This window comes from Bubalus kerabau, chromosome 2, assembly GCF_029407905.1.
Source record: "Bubalus kerabau isolate K-KA32 ecotype Philippines breed swamp buffalo chromosome 2, PCC_UOA_SB_1v2, whole genome shotgun sequence".
NCBI classification, from domain to species: domain Eukaryota; kingdom Metazoa; phylum Chordata; class Mammalia; order Artiodactyla; family Bovidae; genus Bubalus; species Bubalus kerabau.
This window is the reverse complement of record NC_073625.1, coordinates 106,012,133-106,031,260: the sequence shown is the minus strand read 5'-3', so window position 1 is coordinate 106,031,260 and position 19,128 is coordinate 106,012,133. Positions and strand designations below refer to the sequence as shown.

Here is a 19,128-nt window from a genome sequence, read left to right as displayed (position 1 = left end):
GAGTGCTTACTGTGTGCCAGGCATAATGCCCTGGAGCAAGTGATTTGGCAGTGAAAAGTGTGTATGACCATGACCATGCGTGCATGCTAAACCCCTTGGACTGTAGCCTACCAGGCTCCACTGCCCATGGGATTTTCCAGGCAAGAATATTGCTGTGGGTTGCCATTTCCTTCTCTAGGGGATCTTCCTGACCCAGGGATTAAAGCTGTATCTCTTGTGTCTCCTGCATTGGCAGGCAGATTCTTCACCACTGTGCCACTTGGAAAGTATGTAGCTAAGTGATAGGGTTCCGAATGTGTGGGCAATGAATGAGTTTATAAATAAAAAAAAGAAAGAATGCAGAGAGATAAAGAGTGATTTGGGTCAGAAAGGGTGGATAGTGGGGTGAAGAATAACGAGGTGCCATTTGAGTTAAGAATGAGAGATAAGAAGGGTGAGCCATCATGAAATGATCTGGGAGAAGAGCTTTTAGAAGAACAAGTCCAAAAGTCCCAAACAGTTGTGACCTCACAAAGTAATAGAAAGAAGATCAGTGTATCTGAACAACCCTATTGACTGTATGCGTGTGTGTGTGTGTGTGTGTGTGTGTGTGTGTTGTGTTAAGACCCACCATGTTTTGTGTCTGTGTAAGAGTGTTAGTAGAACAGGGTAGTCTTCTGTTTCTTGGGTACCCAAAGAATCAGTAATTTCTAAACAGATATGTCATTTTTTTGAGCTAAAATGTAGTGATTAAGTTCATTTTATTTGAATCAATATTGGTTGAATCCAACAGAAGATCATGTGTAGGTATCTGGATAGGAGTAAGAGCAGAGTGGGAAGGGCAAAGAATTCACATAGCACTTTGGAAAAACTGGAGGTTACAGCTTGGTTCTTTGGTTCTAAGACTGTATAGATTTCAGTTACATGAAAACTCCTAGACACATTGTAGGCTCATATAAACATTTGTTGAACAAATGTATATTGTTTTGAATTCTTATTTGATAAGGTTAGAGGGTATGATTTCTGTAATATTTGGAAAAGAGGATGCATAATGGAACCAGATTATGGAGGACTCTGAAAACCAAGAACAAAGGAACTGGTATTTTAAGTGGTTGGGAATCATTATAGGGAATAAGATAATAACTGGATGATTTCCAAATATTTGTTTTATTATGATATTTAGGACATTTTAAAGAGAAAGGAACCAAGAATGATATTTTATTCCAGGAATACTTTCTATTTTAACCAGGTTCTCATTCTCAGCATGGTTTGGCTACATTGCAATCAATTACTTGACAAAAGTCCCTGGGTCCAGTAAAAAAAAGCTGTCTCAGTTACCAAGGTTCTTTCTTGTTATGTAGTCTTGCATCTGTATTTTTATTTGCCTTATACTATACCTTCTTTCCTAGCTATCTGATCTTTAGCCATTTTTCAGGACTCTGAAAGGCCTTATTGTATCCTTTTATATTTGTCTCTCACTGGTACCTGCTTGATTGTATTTATATGTAGGGAGTAGTTCAATAAAAATTAAATGGAACAAGTATATAATGGAAAATATTCCTGTGCAAACTATAAGGATGGGATTTTCTGCTTTATTTTCTTTTTTCTTCCTTCTTTCCTTCCTTCCTCTCTTTCTTTCATTAGTTATCAGCCTTAGCTTTTAATGGAACTACTGAAAATGTGAAGGTTGGTACATCAAAAGCAAATCCTGAGAGACAAAGTGGCTGCTATCTCTGGGAACACTCAATCTGTCAGTGAGAAAGATATGCCAAGGCAATTTTCATGTTGTGGCAGGTTTGACCACAGACAGAAACTTGAATGCCCTCACTAAATATACATTTTACTTTAATATTCCTATTTCATAGAAACTATTTTCAGACTAGAAAGTAAAAATCATATAATTTGGTTTGTTCCTCTCTTCAGACAATTTAGGAACTACAGACAGTCTTCCCTTTGGGAACTGTTATTATGATAACAGTTCTCTTATGATAATCCACTTCTATTATTACCTTGGTTGGCCCTCACTATGTATAATCATTCAATTTTGTATCTCATCAGACCTATTTCCAAAAAGGAAATGAGGGATCAGCTTTTGCTGTAGGGTTCTGCATTTACTGAGGTAATGGTGTCTTATTTTTCTTCTGGGTAGTTGACTCTGGGAAATTTACAAGGGTGTATAACTGTCACAAAAGTGGTATCAGTTTTGTCAGCAACTTACGAACAATTTCCAAAATGACTATTTCTGGGCACAACACTGTAATTGTTTCTTGTATGGTAGTGAAAAGATGGACTTGTGCAAAATATAAAACCACACAAGATAACCTTTAAGCTCATGAAGAATTGAAACCTGAAAATGTAGTATGGTTTGTAGGAGTACAGACTCTGCAGAAAGATTGAATGGGTGAGAATCCTAGTTTGGCCACTCAGTAGAGATGATCTTTGTTAAATGTCTTAATCTCTTTGTGTTTCAGATTACACATCAATAAAATAGGGATGTATCTGATATTGAGGTAGCTACCTCCTAGAGGTTTGTTTGTTTTTTGTTTTTTGTTTTTTTACATTAAGTAAATATGCATAAAAGTACTTACAACAAAGCCTGAGTATAGGAAATGCTTATGTGTTTGCACTAAGATACTCAATTAGAGATACCAAGGGAACATTTCATGCAAACATGGGCACAGTAAAGGACAGAAATGGTGTGGACTTAACAGAAGCAGAAGATATTAAGAGGTGGCAAGAATACACAAAGAACTATACAAAAAAGATCTTCATGACCCAGATAGCCATGATGGTATGATCACACCTAGAGCCAGACATCCTGTAATGCGAAGTCAAGTGGGCCTTAGGAAGCTCACTAGGAACAAAGCTAGTGGAGGTGATGGAATTCCAGTTGAGCTATTTCAAATCCTAAAAGATGATGCTGTGAAAGGGCTACACTCAATATGCCAGCAAATTTGGAAAACTCAGCAGTGGCCACAGGACTGGAAAAGGTCAGTTTTCATTCCAACCCCAAAGAAAGGTAATGCCAAACAATGCTCTGTTTACCACACAATTGCACTCATCTCACACATTAGTAAAGTAATGCTCAAAATTCTCCAAGCTGGGCTTTAACAGTATGTAAATCATGAACTTCCAGATGTTCAAACTGGATTTAGAAAAGGCAAAGGAACCAGAGATCAAATTGCCAACATATGCTGGATCATCAAAAAAGCAAGAGTTCCAGAAAAACATGAATTTCTGCTTTATTGACTACACCAAAGTCTTTGACTGTGTGGATCACAACAACCTGGAAAATTCTGAAAGAGATGGGAATACCAGACCACCTGACCTGCCTCCTGAGAAATCTGTAAGCAGGTCAGGAAGCAACAGTTAGAACTGGACATGGAACAAGAGACTGGTTCCAAATCAGGAAAGCAGTATGTCAAGGCTGTATATTGTCACCCTGCTTATTTAACTTACATGTAGAGTACATCATGAAATGCTGGGCTGGATGAAGCACAAGCTGGAATCAAGACTGCTGGGAGAAATATCAATAACCTCAGATATGCAGATGACACCACCCTTATGGCAGAAAGTGAAGAAGAACTAAAGAGCCTCTTGATGAAAGAAGAGTGAAAATTTTGGCTTAAAGCTCAACTTTCAGAAAACTAAGATCATGGTATCTGGTCCCATCACTTCATGGCAAATAGATGGGGAAACAGTGGAAACAGTGACAAACTTTATTTTCTTGGGCTCCAAAATCACTGCAGATGGTGACTGCAGTCATGAAATTAAAAGACACTTGCTCCTTGAAAAAAAAAGCTATTACCAACCTAGACAGCATATTAAAAAGCAGAGACATTATTTTGCCAACAAAGGTACATCTAGCCAAAGTTATGGTTTTTCCAGTAGTCATATATGTATATGACAGTTGGACTATAAAGAAAGCTGAGTGCCAAAGAATTGATGCTTTTAAACAGTGGTGTTGCAAAAGACAGTTGAGAGTCTCTTGGATTGCAAGGAGATCCAACCAGTCCATCCTAAAGGAAATCAGTCCTGAATATTCATTGGAAAGACTGATGCTGAAGTTGAAACTCCAATACTTTGGCCACTTGGCATGAAGGACTGACTCATTTGACAAGACCCTGATGCTGGGAAAGTTTGAAGGCAGGAGGACAAGGGGACAACAGAGAATGAGATGGTTGGATGGCATCACTGACTCGATGGACATGAATTTAAGTAAGCTCCAGTAGTTGGTGATGGACTCGGAAGCCTGGCATGCTGCAGTCCTTGGGGTTGCAAAGAGTAGGACATGACTGAGCAACTGAATTGCGTGTTTGCTATTATCTGATAATCTTTAGAAGAATAAAAATTAAGTAAGTTTCTATTTGACCCCACCTTCTCTAAGAATTACTAAAGTATAAAAAATTTGTTGCCATTTCAAGAATGTGGAATGATTTGAAAACAGCACTATTTTGTTTTAAAACTCAAAGCAATTGTCCTAAACTGAGACAGTATTTAACCTTAGATTAAATTAAGCAGAATTGTTCTTATATTCCTGTCTTTAAAAAAAAAAAAAGGAGATAGCTCATAAGTTAATAGTTCACCATTAGGGGTGTTTTCAAAAAGCAAGTCTAAAGATCCTTGTGTCTTGAGGTCACTTTGTAGTCAGTACAATCTCCTATGTCTAACTATTTAGAATTCTGTAAAATTTGAAGACAAGTGGCCTTTATGTGGGTTTGTGGACTCCTAGAAATTTTATTCAAAATTCTGTGAACATATACACTTTTCGAGAGAAAGAGATTCTTGATTTTACCATCATCTCAGAGGGACTTATGATCCCCCCAAAAGTAACAACCATCCTCTGAAGTAATATAAATTTTTTGTCTTCAGTGAAGATAAAAGTGTGATACCCTATTTACAGAGGCAGCAAAACCTTATAGTATATTTTAGATTTTTAGTTTAAAAGGATCAAAATGAAAATTTTATTCTCTCTGGTGAACTTTTAGCTAGTCAGAAAATTTAATGAACCAGAATTCCAGGTAATCAATGTTTTCTTGTGTCAGGCAGCAATCATTCTTCAGTATATCAGCTGAGTATGTATTTTGTCCAGAGAAAATGGTGATTTTTGTCTATTGTTCGTTCTTTTTTCTTACCCTAGTTTCAGAATTATTCACACTTGTAGTAGTTTCATAATTATGTATTTCTTATACTTAGGAGTAAAGCATTATATGAATGCTTGCTTCAAAGCATTATTATATCAATCTCATTAATATAATTTAGTACAGAATATTTCTACTCATTCTGTCCAAACATACTGTGGAATAAAGTATCTGAAACAGGACAATGGGAAGTGGGAAGAAAGGGAATTTTACTACACTCTGAAATGTTCAAAATGTGTTGTATTTCTTATGTACTTATGCAAATATTTAAATTCACATTTACCTTGGTGTTTTTAATTGCTTTTATTAAAATGGCTGATGGAATATTTTAAAATAATTGTTTTATGAATCCTTGGAAAAGGTACACATTCCAAGCTCAAAAACTTTAAAGTTTTTAATTGAAGGAGATTAAGTAAATAATTCAGAAATGCATTCTGTTTACCTGTTAATAATTAAGCAGGTTAGACTATGTACTTTTTATAGTCATGGAGTTTTAATTTATTTATTTGTCGGTGTGTTGGTTTTTAAGAATTTATTTAAGGCATTCTGCTATTGGGAAATAAAAATAAACAGAGTGAAGCTATCTATAATAAAGGAAATGTCTTGGGTTACTTTTAAAGAGACAAGTGAGGGGGAAAAGGAATTGATTGGATTTTAGGGTTAAAAGCAGTATTTAGTACATAATCTTTCTGAACTTCTCCCCTCTATTTGGAAGGGAAACTGAAATACCTAACAGAAAGAATAATTGGGTTAAGTGAATGACCTTTTGTTCTTGCCCTAGAGCTCAAGCTCATTGGAATTTGATTTTAGATGGCTTTAGTGTAGGATTTAGCCAGGTCATTTTTATGGATTCTTGGAGAAGTCTACTGTAGGACTTATCAGATTTTTCTGGTGTTTTAAAAACTCTGATAATACCCAAAGCCAGATTGAATACCTCTACCTTCAGAAGCACCATTATGGATTAACTGGAACTAAATTAGTGTTTTCTAGTCTTAGAATATATCTTATCCTCTTGACCATGTATGTATAGGTTCTTTCTTTCTGATGTTATTTAAGTATTGTAAATTGGTTTTCATTTGGGGTCTTTGATCAGATACAATCAAAATTTGTACTTCATTTTTTATTTAATGATGAATACTTGTTTTCTGTAATTACTGATAGTGAATAATCTTTAACAGTTTCTATTCATTTTGTCCCAACATGTTATTTACTTAGTTTGAATTTTTACTTATTCAAAATTATACTACTCCAAAACTGCTTCATTTGTTCTCAAGGCAAATTTTGTTTGTCCCTCTGTTGTGTTCCTATTGCTAAAACTAATACATGTTTTATCTGTTTTCTTTTATAATAATATGCTTACTATATCAATATAATGTCAAAATTCTTAAATTTTCTACATTCCAGGCTGTGCCTTTCTTTGAAAATTTGATCAAAGATGTGAACATTTAAAATGTGACTTCTAGGAATCTAATAGGTACAATTATGAGTGATTTTTTAAAAGAAATATTATTTTTATTTCCTTTTACTTTCCTTTCTTGCTTTATTGTTCTCTTTTTTCCCTCCCATCACTCCATCTACTTTATTTACTTCTTTTAAAATATATATATACAATTAATGGAGGTGGCTTTCACCAAAAATAGGATGGATAGACATTTCCATGTGGCTTTCTTAACATTCAGCAAATTTAATGATATATTACCTAATTTTTTTCTGCACTGTAGACTGAGTTTTTTTTTTTTTTTTTTTTTTTACTGCTTTTGTTTTTATGAAAAGTAATCTTTATGTATTGTAGACTGTTTGGTACAGTTTTCCCTGGTGATCCAGCAGTAAGGAATCTGCCTGCAATGCAAGAGACATGGGCTTGATCCCTGGGTGGGGAAATCCCTAGGAGAAGGAAATGGCAACCCACTCCAGTATTCTTGCCTGGGAAATCCCATGGACTGAGGAGCCTTGCAGGCTACAATCCATGGGGTTGCAAAAGAGTCAGACACGACATAGTGACTAAACAGCAACAACAACAATATTTGGTAGGAAATTCTAAAAAGGAAAATATCTATTATATCTTAATATCTGAGATAATCACTTATTATATCTTAATATCTGAGATAAGTCCTGAGAATAATTTAGTATATAGGTGCTTTGGTGTTTTTGATTAGTTGCTGAATCAAGTCCAACTCTTTCACCTTTTACCGCATAGACTGCAGCCCAGTAGGCCTCTCTGTCCACGGGATTTCCAGGCAAAAATAATAGAGTGGTTTGCCATTTCCTTCTCCAAGGGGTCTTCTCAACCCAGGGATGAACCACATCTCCTGCTGGGAAGCCCACGTAAAAGTGTTTACATGCTTTTTATAACACACATGCTTTTTCTAATACATATGCACTCACACATATATACAGATCAACATTTATATACGCATATGACCAAAAATTTGCATAGCCTATGTATATTATATATATACAAATTGTTAAAAATTGCTATTTTAATATCATGACCATTTCACAATCTGCATTTTATGCTTAATGGTGTACTGTAAATTTTTACTTGCCATATTTAATGGAAGGTTATTATTATATCACATATAATTTATTTAACCAGTTCACTATTATGGAATATTTAGGTTATTTTAATTTGCATTTCTTTCATTGCAATTACAGTTCAATATTGTTTCATATATACCTTATGCTCTTCTGTTATTAATTGCCTATTCATTTTAAAAAATGAGATATTTGTTTTCTTTCCTCCTAAAGACTATTTACCCTATGAATATCATATACATTAAAAATATTTATCTTTATTTGTTGTGGGCATCTTAATTATGTTCAAGATATTTTTGGATTTATAAAAAAATTTTGTTTCAATTAATCAATTTAAGAAATCTTTGTGTTTATGTTATATACTATTATCTGTGTGTTTCAAAAGGCCTTCTTACCTTGGAATTTAGAAAATTATATACATAAATTTTATTAAAGCTCTTCAATTATTTTACTTATTATCCTAATATATATTTATGATTTTTATTTTGGTACATGGCAAAATGTAGGGAACAAAATTTGTTTGTGTTTTAATTACTCAACCATCTCAGCACTGTGGAAATGCAACTTGTAATATTTACCCTGTACTAAGTCCCTATGATCTGTTCTACACATCTGTGTCTAACAATGACAGTTATCACTGCTGCTGCTAAGTCGCTTCAGTGGTGTCTGACTCTGTGCGACCCCATAGAGGGCAGCCCACCAGGCTCCGCTGTCCCTGGGATTCTCCAGGCAAGAACACTGGAGTGGGTTGCCATTTCCTTCTCCAGACGGTTATCACACTGTCACTTACATTTCAGTCTTCGGTAAAAGTTAACCATGTTCTCTACTACTTTGTTGCAGAAGGGTTCTTGCACTAGAAATGTGTATTAACTTGATGGAGGCAGACAGAGCTTGTGAATGGTCAAGATAGTGACCTAGTATCAATGCCTTCATTTTTTTCTGATTATTTCTTACTTTGTTTTTAATCTATGACTTATTGGCTATATCCATTTTATATATTTCCCTTTATTAAGTGACATTAATTTAACAGAATTGGATTGATTTATGCCTATGAAACATGGTAACTTTCTTGTATTCATATGGTCTGTTTTTCTAATTAGTGAACTGATACTTGTGTCTTCCTATTTTCAGTTCTATAAATGTTTATTGAGAATTCTTGCTGAGCACTATTTAAGGAGCTGTAGGGAAAGAAAAATGGATGTCTTTGACAAACTTATAATCTTATCGGGCAGTTCACCATTTATAAAAATAATAGCAACATAATAAAATAATAGTTATTGAGAGTACTGTTTGCAAGCCATTATACTAAGAAAGGTAATGTGTATCTCCTTTAATCCTTGTAATAGCCCACATAACCTCCAGATATTTTTAGACATTTTCCCTTACTTCACTCAGCAATTTTATTATTGTTGCCTTCTCTGAGCAGCTTTTCTGTCCAGAACTATCTAAAATATCAGTCCATGTAACTGTCAATGCTATTACCTTGCTTTGTCTGTCCTTGTAGTGTGAATTATAGGACATTATTAGTTTAGCAATTTATTTGCTAATCATTTGATTCCCTGCTAGAATGAATGTTGAGTAGAAGACTATGAAAAATGAGTTGCAGTAGTTGATAGTTGTAAAAGCTTAAAGTTTAATTTAATATATAACATTTAACTTCTTTAAGCTTAAATTGTTTCATCTGTAAATAGATGTAGACTTAGTGCCTCATTCATAGGTTGGTCAGGCTGTTGGTTCTTTCCTTCAATAAATATTCATTGATCTCATACTATGTGGCAGACACTATTCATGTACATGTACAGTAAAAGAGACAGGGCCTGACCTCATGGAACTTCCATTCCAGTAGGGAAGACAGACAAAAAGTAAATAAAAATCGCTTTTATAACATAATATATAATGGCTAAATTAATTTTCTCTGAAATATCCTTCCCTACTTCATCCCCATAACCTCAGTATTTTTTTCTTTTCCATTCCAAGTTATCCTCTGCTTATCCATGCTTAATGGGTATTATCTCACTCCTCCTAGCAGATTGAAATTTTTAGGGCCTCTTCTAAAGATCAATGTTACAGAATAAGTGTGGTATTACTCAGGTAACCTACTATGGCAGAACTATAACCTTCCTTTTCTGGATCCGTTTTTTATGTATTGGTACATCATAAGCTCAGGATTGCTGGTATGGATTGCTGTTTGGTTCTTTGTTTCCCTTTTGTTTCTGCACCTTAAAGACCTAGTCAGTTGAAAACCTTAGACTGTCTTCATTTTAATAAAAATTTTACTGTAGATGTACTGGTTTACAGGATTTGCTTATGTTTATGTATGTTTTTCCATTAGTAAGACTGCTTTTGAGACTTTGAATGGCTGAGTGTCTGTGAAGATTATTAGCAAATATGACATCAAGGTTCTCAGTGTGATTTCATAACAAATTTAGAGAGATCACTTTTCAAGGACATATAATATCAAACTCAGTATTTAATAGGGGAGTTGTTTCTAATTAAATCTTTTTATATTTTAACTCATCAAATTGGCGTTAAAATCACCTCAGCATCCTGCTGCTTTACTGCTCCCAGTCCTAGTTTGGATTCTACACTATCAAATGCATTTGGTTGGAAAATAACTGATCTATCTGGCTAACCTCCCTGCCTCTGTGTGTGTGTGTGTGCATGCACGCTCAGTTGTGCCCCAAATTTGCAACCCCATGGACTGTAGCCCACCAGGCTCCTCTGTCCATGGAATTTCCCAGGCAAGAATACTAGAGCGGGTTGCCATTTCCTATTCCAGGGGATTTTCCCGAACCAGGGATCGAACCTGCATCTCTTGTGTCTCCTGCATTGGCAGGTGGATGGATTCTTTACCAATGTGCCACTTGCAAAGTAAATCTGTGTAGGACCCTCCTAGAACCTTGCTTGCTGAGACTGGGAACATAAAGCCACATTCTAATATCAGTGCATTAGGTACTGAAGACCAGTTCAAGTTCTACTGAATGTATTACCTTCTACTCCCTATTTCTTTCCACCCATTTACTTTTTATTCTCTTTAGATTATGCACTTTACAAAAATCTTTCCAACTGCTATCATATTTTTTGGATAGGGCCAGTATCTTATCTTGTATACTTCCTAACTTAACCAGTGCTTACCAGTGTATTATATGTAGTAGATTTTTGCTACATCTCTGGTAACTAAGAATAAACAAATAAATGGGATACAGACTATTTGATATTAGTGTTTTAATTTTAAAATATAAATGTAAAAACATTTGTATCAATTGATAAAGCTTCTAATAATGCTATAGTAAATATTCTGTTCTCCATCTAAACCCTGTACAGTGGTTTCCATTGTAAACTCATGCTATATTTTACCAAGTACTTGTTCTGCACATAGACAAATTAATGTTAGCCTTTATCTTTTTAAAACTATAGATATTAGTTGACATATACAAATTCAACTACCTATGTCTCATGACTAATCATAAAGATATTATGGAAATGTAATTCCTAATTTTAAATGTTTCTCTTTTACAGTCACACAAAAAGAAGTGTTAAGAATTTCCCTTTGATGCTCTGAAGGCTAAAGGTAATGTCCAGTATTTTGTTCAATAGGTTTTCATCTTAGTGAAAAGTTTCGTAATATTAATGACCTTCAGCTTACTCCCTCAGGTCTTTTCTTTATTTCTCTTTAACACATTAAATAAACATTTCTATGTATACCTAAAAATAATCTAACATTATGAGTCAAAAAAGGAAAAAGCTTTTGTTGTCTCAGAATATGTCAGCCTAATTTGGTGTTGCTGTATCCCTTCAGCCTTCTATTTGGGAATATACTATGGTCCCTCCCCTGATTTTTGAAGCAGTTTAGAACTCTTCTGATCTTATGCCCTGCCCTTTTCCTAAATAGACATGTTGGCTCAAAGTAAAAAAGTCAGTACCTATTGCTCTTTAGGAAGAGCTTTACAACTAACTATAAGAAATAAAAATACATTTTTGAGGGGACAACAAAACCATGTAGACAAGATTTAGTGGCTACTCATGGTCAGAAATCCAGAAATTCAGGCAAGAATTTTACAATAGATGTGTTGCTGCATTGTGTATAAAGAGCTTGTACGGTTTGAAGAAAGTTTCTGATACAAGAGGGGGCTGTAATTACTTTGCTTCTTACATGCATGGTTAGATCTTCCAGCAAGAATAACATGGTAGGGTAATTTATTACAGAGGAGTAAATCACAGATTACATTGGAGGGGGTAGGGGTGGTGTGATCCAACCATCAGTTTTGTGAACACATACACTTAAGCATGTGTGATAGCTTGTTTTTAATTTCTTTACACCAGTGCACACCTCAAACATTCCATTTAGCAGTGGGATATGCAAATTGTTCCAAATGCAGCAGCAGTACTTTCACCTGAATGTCAAAACTGTCAGGGAGCTTTAAATCAAATCTTTATAACATTAAAAAAAAAAAAAAAACACAGCCAGCCCCAAGATTGAGGCACCAAACTCACTTCATAAACTTGATTCCCATACTTTCAAAAAGCTCCTGTATGTCAACAGGGTAATGTCAAAGTTCTCATTCACCTGCTTTCTAATTTTAACCTTTTAAGGATTTTATTTTATTTGGCTTAATTACGATATTTTCTACAAATTAATGATAAATGCCTTGATTAATAAAACCAAATGTCAGAGAAAATGACAACTTGATGAAAAATTAATACTCGGCAATATTTTAAGGTACAGAAGTACTAAAGATGTACTCTTAGACTTCATACTTCATCAGCTCCTTCTGGATGTGGGTAGCCAGAATTTTCCTGCACTTAAGTTTTCACAGCCACATGTGTAGATGCATTTTAGCATAATTTTAAGCTGTTGTTTTGACTACTAGCTGTTATAGATATACATATATTCTTATTTTTTCTCTTTCTTTTGCCTCATAGTATTATTTATTTTTACTTCAAAAAATCAAAGTAAATTATATTTTGAATTGGTTATATTGATAAAGCTATCATAATAAGCATCCAAATACGTGTGTGTTTGTGTGTGTGTGTGTGTGTCTGTGTGTATGTATCTCATGGAGCAAAATGTAGTAACTAGTGATTGGTTATCTGCTAGACTATTAATTTATTTGGTTATGAATATTCATTTGTTATACTTTAACATTATTAAGTAAAAATAATCTATATAGAGAGCATAGCCTTTCACATGAAAATATATATTTTTATGGACATTTGCTTTTTTAAAATACATTTTCCCTTATCTTTCATTAAAATACCTGAATACCAAAAAAGAGTTGTAATTTGCCAATAAACATTTGGTAAACGGTTAGATAAAACTGAAGAATAAGAAATATGGCTACTTTATATTTTCTCCTTTTACTGGAGATCATGGTATTGAAAGTTAAAAATATCTGATTTGTTTTTCCATCTTCACAAATATCTGGATGATTTTTGAATGTGAATACTTAAATAGACAATTAAATATTATGCAGAAATGGTACTGTGGAGGATTATAGTTATGTTGGTTTTATTTTCATATTTCAAAGATAAAGCTACCAACCAAATCAGAGAAGGCACAATGACCTCTTCTGTGCTATGCTTTTGTTTGGTTTGGTTGTTCAGAGATAAAAAGACCCACACAATACACTGTCAGTGAAATGGACTCACTTTGACCATCTGTTCATGTAATGACATGATGGTCATACCTATCAACAGAAATTTTTGCCAACTAATGCTAAAAATTCCTTTTTTTCTGTAATATACTGGAAATTTCTGGGTAGGTGTTTTAGGCATGTTGCTAAGTGCTGTAAGATAAATCAGAGGGCAGGGTTGGTCTACATCCTATAAATACAATATATTGCCAATCCCAAGGAAAAATCTTCTTCAGTGAAGATTTCTAGTACTATTTAAAATTGGAGATGAATTGTGCTGTATCTTCCCTTAGCTGGCGCTAGCTTTTATTGTTGTTGTGTCTTGCCTGGTTCCAGACATCCAGTCTGTACTGGCAAAGCCGCTTGATGAGGAGAGGCCACCAACATCGCCGCCCTGACTGCTTACATACCTGCCATGAATAATAGATCTGTCAGCTAGTTAATCACTGCATTGTAACTGTCTGTTTCTCCTTAGCTGATCACTGCCCAGAGAAGTTTAAGTTCCATTGTGACATGAAGCTTCTATTATGTTTCTATACCTGCATTTATTTGTATGCAAAAGCATTCATTCTTCTCTTTTCATACACCAGTAAATAAGACATGCCCCACTTCTCTGACAGTTCTTAAATTACATAGTAAACAATGTACTTTCCCCCCCTTGTTTATTCTATTCTTCAGCCTCTCATAAATTTACTTCTGCATATAAGCCAATTAAATTTTATTCATTAGTTATAAGATTTGGAAATATTTACACCTGCCTCACAATCCACAGTTTTGTAAGATTTTAGTTGAGATTATAGTTATTTGGTGTAAGTACTATAAGAGAAAATCATCCTTTCCCCAGATGAACAAAGGAGATAGACTGAAACCTGAAATAGCCTTTTAAAAACTGTTGCTTGGTGTTAAGTTTCTTGATCTTAGAAATGAGGACAACCAATTCAACCTTACACAGTTAGAATCTTTAGATTTAGGGAGTTGAGTTATGGTATTTTAAGCCTAATGCTGATGTTATTTGACAAATCTAAACCTTACAGGAAAATAAACAGCGTTAGACTATCTCTTATCCAGTGGAAAAACAAACAAACAAATTAAACCATATATTCTCTGTAAATGACTTTTTAGAAATTGCATTCTCTCCTCTAAACCTACAGTATTTTATACCGCAAGGTCAGGCAAATAAGACCTTACTGGTTTGAAAGTATTAAGGTAGTTTCCAAAGTTGCGTAATGCGTAAGTGCCAGTAGAATGATCTATTAAATAGGATTAAATCCTATCTATTAAATAGGATTCATTTACCATATGTGTTTCTTTTGGAAGATTGTATTTATATTAATTGAATAAACTACGCTCATGGAACACACTGATAAATAGAGTAATCAGAGGATACCAAGAAAAACCATGACTGTTGTTCACGAAGTGTAGGGGATTTTCTTGATGAAATGCTGCATTCATTTTTCATCCCTACCTACCATTTCTTTAAATATCCAGGTCTCCTTTGTATCCTTTAGTGATGACAAGATGTTTTTTATTCCTCTAATGAAGTGGGAAGCAGATTAACATACTTTCTTCTTGGGAATTAGATTACTTATTGTAGTACTGCTCAACATATCTTTGTAATACTCCCCGACCCCTACCCACAACTAATTAGTGATTTTCAGAATTAGGGAAAATCTTAGTTGTGTGGTGGCTCTATATTTACCAGCAATCAAGGAAGTGTTACTAATACACTTGTCAGTGTTAAAAAAGAATTAAGTAAAGGGCCAGATGGTTGAGCCCAGGACCTATCCAGAGCCCAGTATGTGTGGGCTGGTCCAACGGAATGAGAAACATTAAAAGGCTAAGTGGAATCAGAGTTTGGCTTTCACTTACGAGAAAAAAGAATATTTTTCAAATGTGTTTTCTTATGATATAATAATTTACATGTTTGGATCTCCTTTATACCAGTAACATTTGAGTGCATATATTTCCTTGTGCATCAGGAGCCAATAATGTTTATAAAAGTCTCTCTTCTGAGATGTGTAATAGGACATAGTAGTAGCATTGAAGTAAAGCAGTTACCATGCAGCAAACATTTTTTTCTGGTTCAGAGAAGAGTTCTTTGTTCTCAAAGTTATGTTTCTGCTATTATAACTTACTTATTACACTTTATTATAATTGAATATTTGTCTCTTTCATAGATTCTATGATTCATGATATGAAAAAATCTGGTTATGTAATGTTTCTATAGTGTATGGCCAGATGAGGAACTAGTAAATATCCCTTAATGTTTTATTGTAATAAAAGCATTATAATAAGTGGTTATAATAAGAATTAGTTTAAACTGAAGAAATTAAAACAGCAAATTCCTTTCTTTTCCTGTAATTGTCTTTACATGCATACATAAACATCTTATTTCCCACTCTACTTTCGATCCTTTTCATTTATATCTTTAATATGTACTTTTGGAATCTGTTTTAAATCTTTTTGGTTTCTAGAATAGATGCATGGGTCAGCAAATTGCTGGGTAGGTAAACTGAGTAAATAGAGAGTACATTATATTTTGGATTTTTCTTCCCACCATAACATACATAATTCTAGAAGAGACTAACTAACTATAAGCCTCCTACCTTTCTTCTCTTCCTTCTTTCCACCTTCTAGCAAATATTTATTGAATGTTTGCTCTGTGCCAAGAACTTCCTAGGGGTTAGATATAGCTGTAGAAAAAAATAAGACATAGTTTTTCCCCTTTGGGGGACTCATAAGAAAGGGTGAATGAGTGAAAGTTGCTCAGTTGTGTCTGACTGTTTGCGACCTCATGGACTATATGGTCCATGGAATTCTCCAGGCCAGAACACTAGAGTGGGTAGCCTTTCTCTTCTCTGGGGGATCTTTCCAACCCAGGGATTAAACCCAGGTCTCCTGCATTGCAGGCAGATTCTTTACCAGCTGAGCCACAGGGGAAGCCCTGATAAGAAAGAAGGACTAATAAGAAAATAAAATACACACATAAGTAAACATTATAACATAGATATATAACTGACTTATTAATATATAAAAAGATATAAAAATGACTTATTTTTATGGACTTCTGAATTCTGACATGAGTTAAGAAATTTGGTCTTCAATGGCCTGCCTTCTTAATAGAGGAATTCTTCTAGATTTAAAAAATATAGGCAGGCAAAATTATTTCAGATTATGTCTTGAAGGGTGGTTGGCCCTGGGATGAAGATAGGTGCAATGATACTTACTTTCAAGGTGAGTCATAAAGAAAGCAATTTTAGAAATCTGGCTTACTATATATAATATAGGTTACCTCCATAAGTATTTTCAATCTCAGATTGAAAAACAGTGGGAATTTCTAACATTTTTTTAAATTATAAAAATTATTTCTTTAAAGATTATTATTTTTTTTTAATTTTATTTTATTTTTAAACTTTACATAACTGTATTAGTTTTGCCAAATATCAAAATGAATCTGCCACAGGTATACATGTGTATTATTTTTTAATGCTCCATAGTTTGAGTTTATCTGTAAATTCGGTAGCAGTAGCAGTGGTGATGAAAGACTAACTGATAGAAGTGTATATTTTTTCCTTCCTTTCTTTGGACATGTGTGTGGAATATTTTTGTCTGCAGATCAGATTGTTCATTATGCTCCCTTTGGATGTGTATACCACTTGGCCTTCCAGCCTTGCATGCTCATTCAAAAGCATTCCAAGTCATTATGCTGGACTTCAGCCTTGTTCAGTAAAAAGGCCATTTCCTCCATCAACTGTCCACTTGGACATACATTGTTTTTACTCTCAAAAAGACTTTATATGCATTCAGAGTATATTAGTTGGATTTGTCAAATTACTCACAGATAATCAGTTTTTTAAAGTTATAATTTAAGCTATGACCTCTCAAACTGTGAATTATAAGGTTTGACCCTTTGGTTCACTATTTGACACAGCAGCCATTAATTACAGTTTTTAAAGAACATTTTATTTCAGTTAGAATTTGTGTTATGAAAACAGTTTAAGTATTTTCCTTTTAACTTTCTGGGAAAAATGTTGACATGTAAAAACAGTAATATAAATATAAAATATATACATTCAAATATAACAAGTAGCTGTCCTGCATATACATGCTATATTCAAGTATATATATATATATATGTATATATGAAGTCTATTATACATAACTATAGTTATTTTTATATAATAACCTATGAGTTAACACTAAGACCATACTTATTTTATTTAACTGGTGTCAGATTGAGACTGACTTTTTAATATTTAGCAGGGTGAGAGGAACTTTATTACTAATTGATTCTAGGTTTTTCCCTTTTTTGTGTTGAGCAAGGATACAGAAGTAGGTGCCTATGTATTATGCCCAGTGTCTGATAGCAATTGATAATCAAGATGGTTCTAAGTAATATGGTGAGGGAGAATATAAACTAGTCAGTGGTTTTCAAATGTGCATAGCTCAGGGTACTGAGATAGAGAGTACATACAGAAAGGTCAGTTTAAGTAAATGCAAGAAGACATCCAGATATGTGTACACGTTGCTGGTATCCTCATATTTGAAATGGAGGAATGTAGTGTCTTATGGTATAAAAAGAAGATATGTATATATCTGAAAATATTTCAGCATATGGTTTTCTGTTCCTCTTTAATAAAAATCTAATAATATTGGATAATTTCTTCACTTCCAAAGTAGTTATCTTCTCATTTTGTACTAAACCAGGTTTTTTGCTGCTAAGTTCACAAAATTAAATCTAAAATATCATGGAGAGATGATTATTTAAAAACATCTGAAAATTTTTCTTAAAGGTACATAACCATCCCTTTGTATTTCAAGTATATTAAAAAATGGTTAATTTGGTTTTGGTCAGATTCTTCTCTAGTTAAGTTTAGCATGATTTTTTTCTTAAGAAAAGTTAATTTATATGATAACATTGAAAATAAAGACCTTTTAAGGAATGTGACCCTTATAGGATCTATAGTATTGTTCCTAAAATTTTTCCTAGGAAATACATTTCCCTGTATGTTCTTTGTACTTTAAGATTTAAAAGTAAAAAATATTTACTTTATAGAAACTCCAAAAGAGGAAATTGATATTCCAAAAATAGGCAAACACTTATCATAAACTATGTGTTTGCTGCTGCTGCTGCTAAGTCGCTTCAGTTGTGTCCGACTCGGTGTGACCCCATAGACAGCAGCTCACCAGGCTCCGCTGTCCCCAGGATTCTCCAGGCAAGAACACTGCAGTGGGTTGCCATTCCCTTCTCCAATGCATGAAAGTGAAAAGTGAAAGTGAAGTCACTCAGTCATGTCCGACTCTTTGAGACCCCATGGACTGCAGCCCACCAGGCTCCTCCATCCGTGGGATTTTCCAGGCAAGAGTACTGGAGTGGGGTGCCATTGCCTTCTCCGAAACTATGTGTTTAGTTATTTCTAAATTACTTTTAAAACAGGATCTAAGCAGTAGAAAGTCTTTTTATAATTAAGCATATAGTTTGGATTGCACTATTTTCCTTTAAACCCATTTAATTGTGGTTTTTAAGGAAATAGTTGCCTCTATTTTTTTTTCTAAAAGCAAAAATTAAGTCAGTCCAGTTCAGTTCAGTCGCTCAGTTGTGTCTGACTCTTTGTGACCCCATGAATTGCAGCATGCCAGGCCTCCCTGTCCATCACCAACTCCCAGAGTTCACTCAGACTCACATCCATCAAGTCAGTGATGCCATCCAGCCATCTCATCCTCTGTCGTCCCCTTCTCCTCCTGCCCCCAATCCCTCCCAGCATCAGAGTCTTTTCCAATGAGTCAACTCTTGCATCAGGTGGCCAAAGTACTGGAGTTTCAGCTTTAGCATCATTCCT

General features: G+C 34.3%; 1 protein-coding gene across 23 annotated transcripts in view; it reads left to right on the top strand.

The window, feature by feature from the left end:
• The window catches only part of ZBTB20 (zinc finger and BTB domain containing 20), an 869,429-nt gene that overhangs the window by 157,476 nt on the left and 692,825 nt on the right, over nucleotides 1-19,128 (top strand). For all 23 annotated transcript variants that reach the window (XM_055568256.1, XM_055568236.1, XM_055568251.1 and 20 more), the window contains one exon: nucleotides 11,175-11,226. The gene's annotated coding sequence lies outside the window, so the exon portion shown is untranslated. The remainder of the gene's footprint in view (nucleotides 1-11,174; nucleotides 11,227-19,128) is intronic.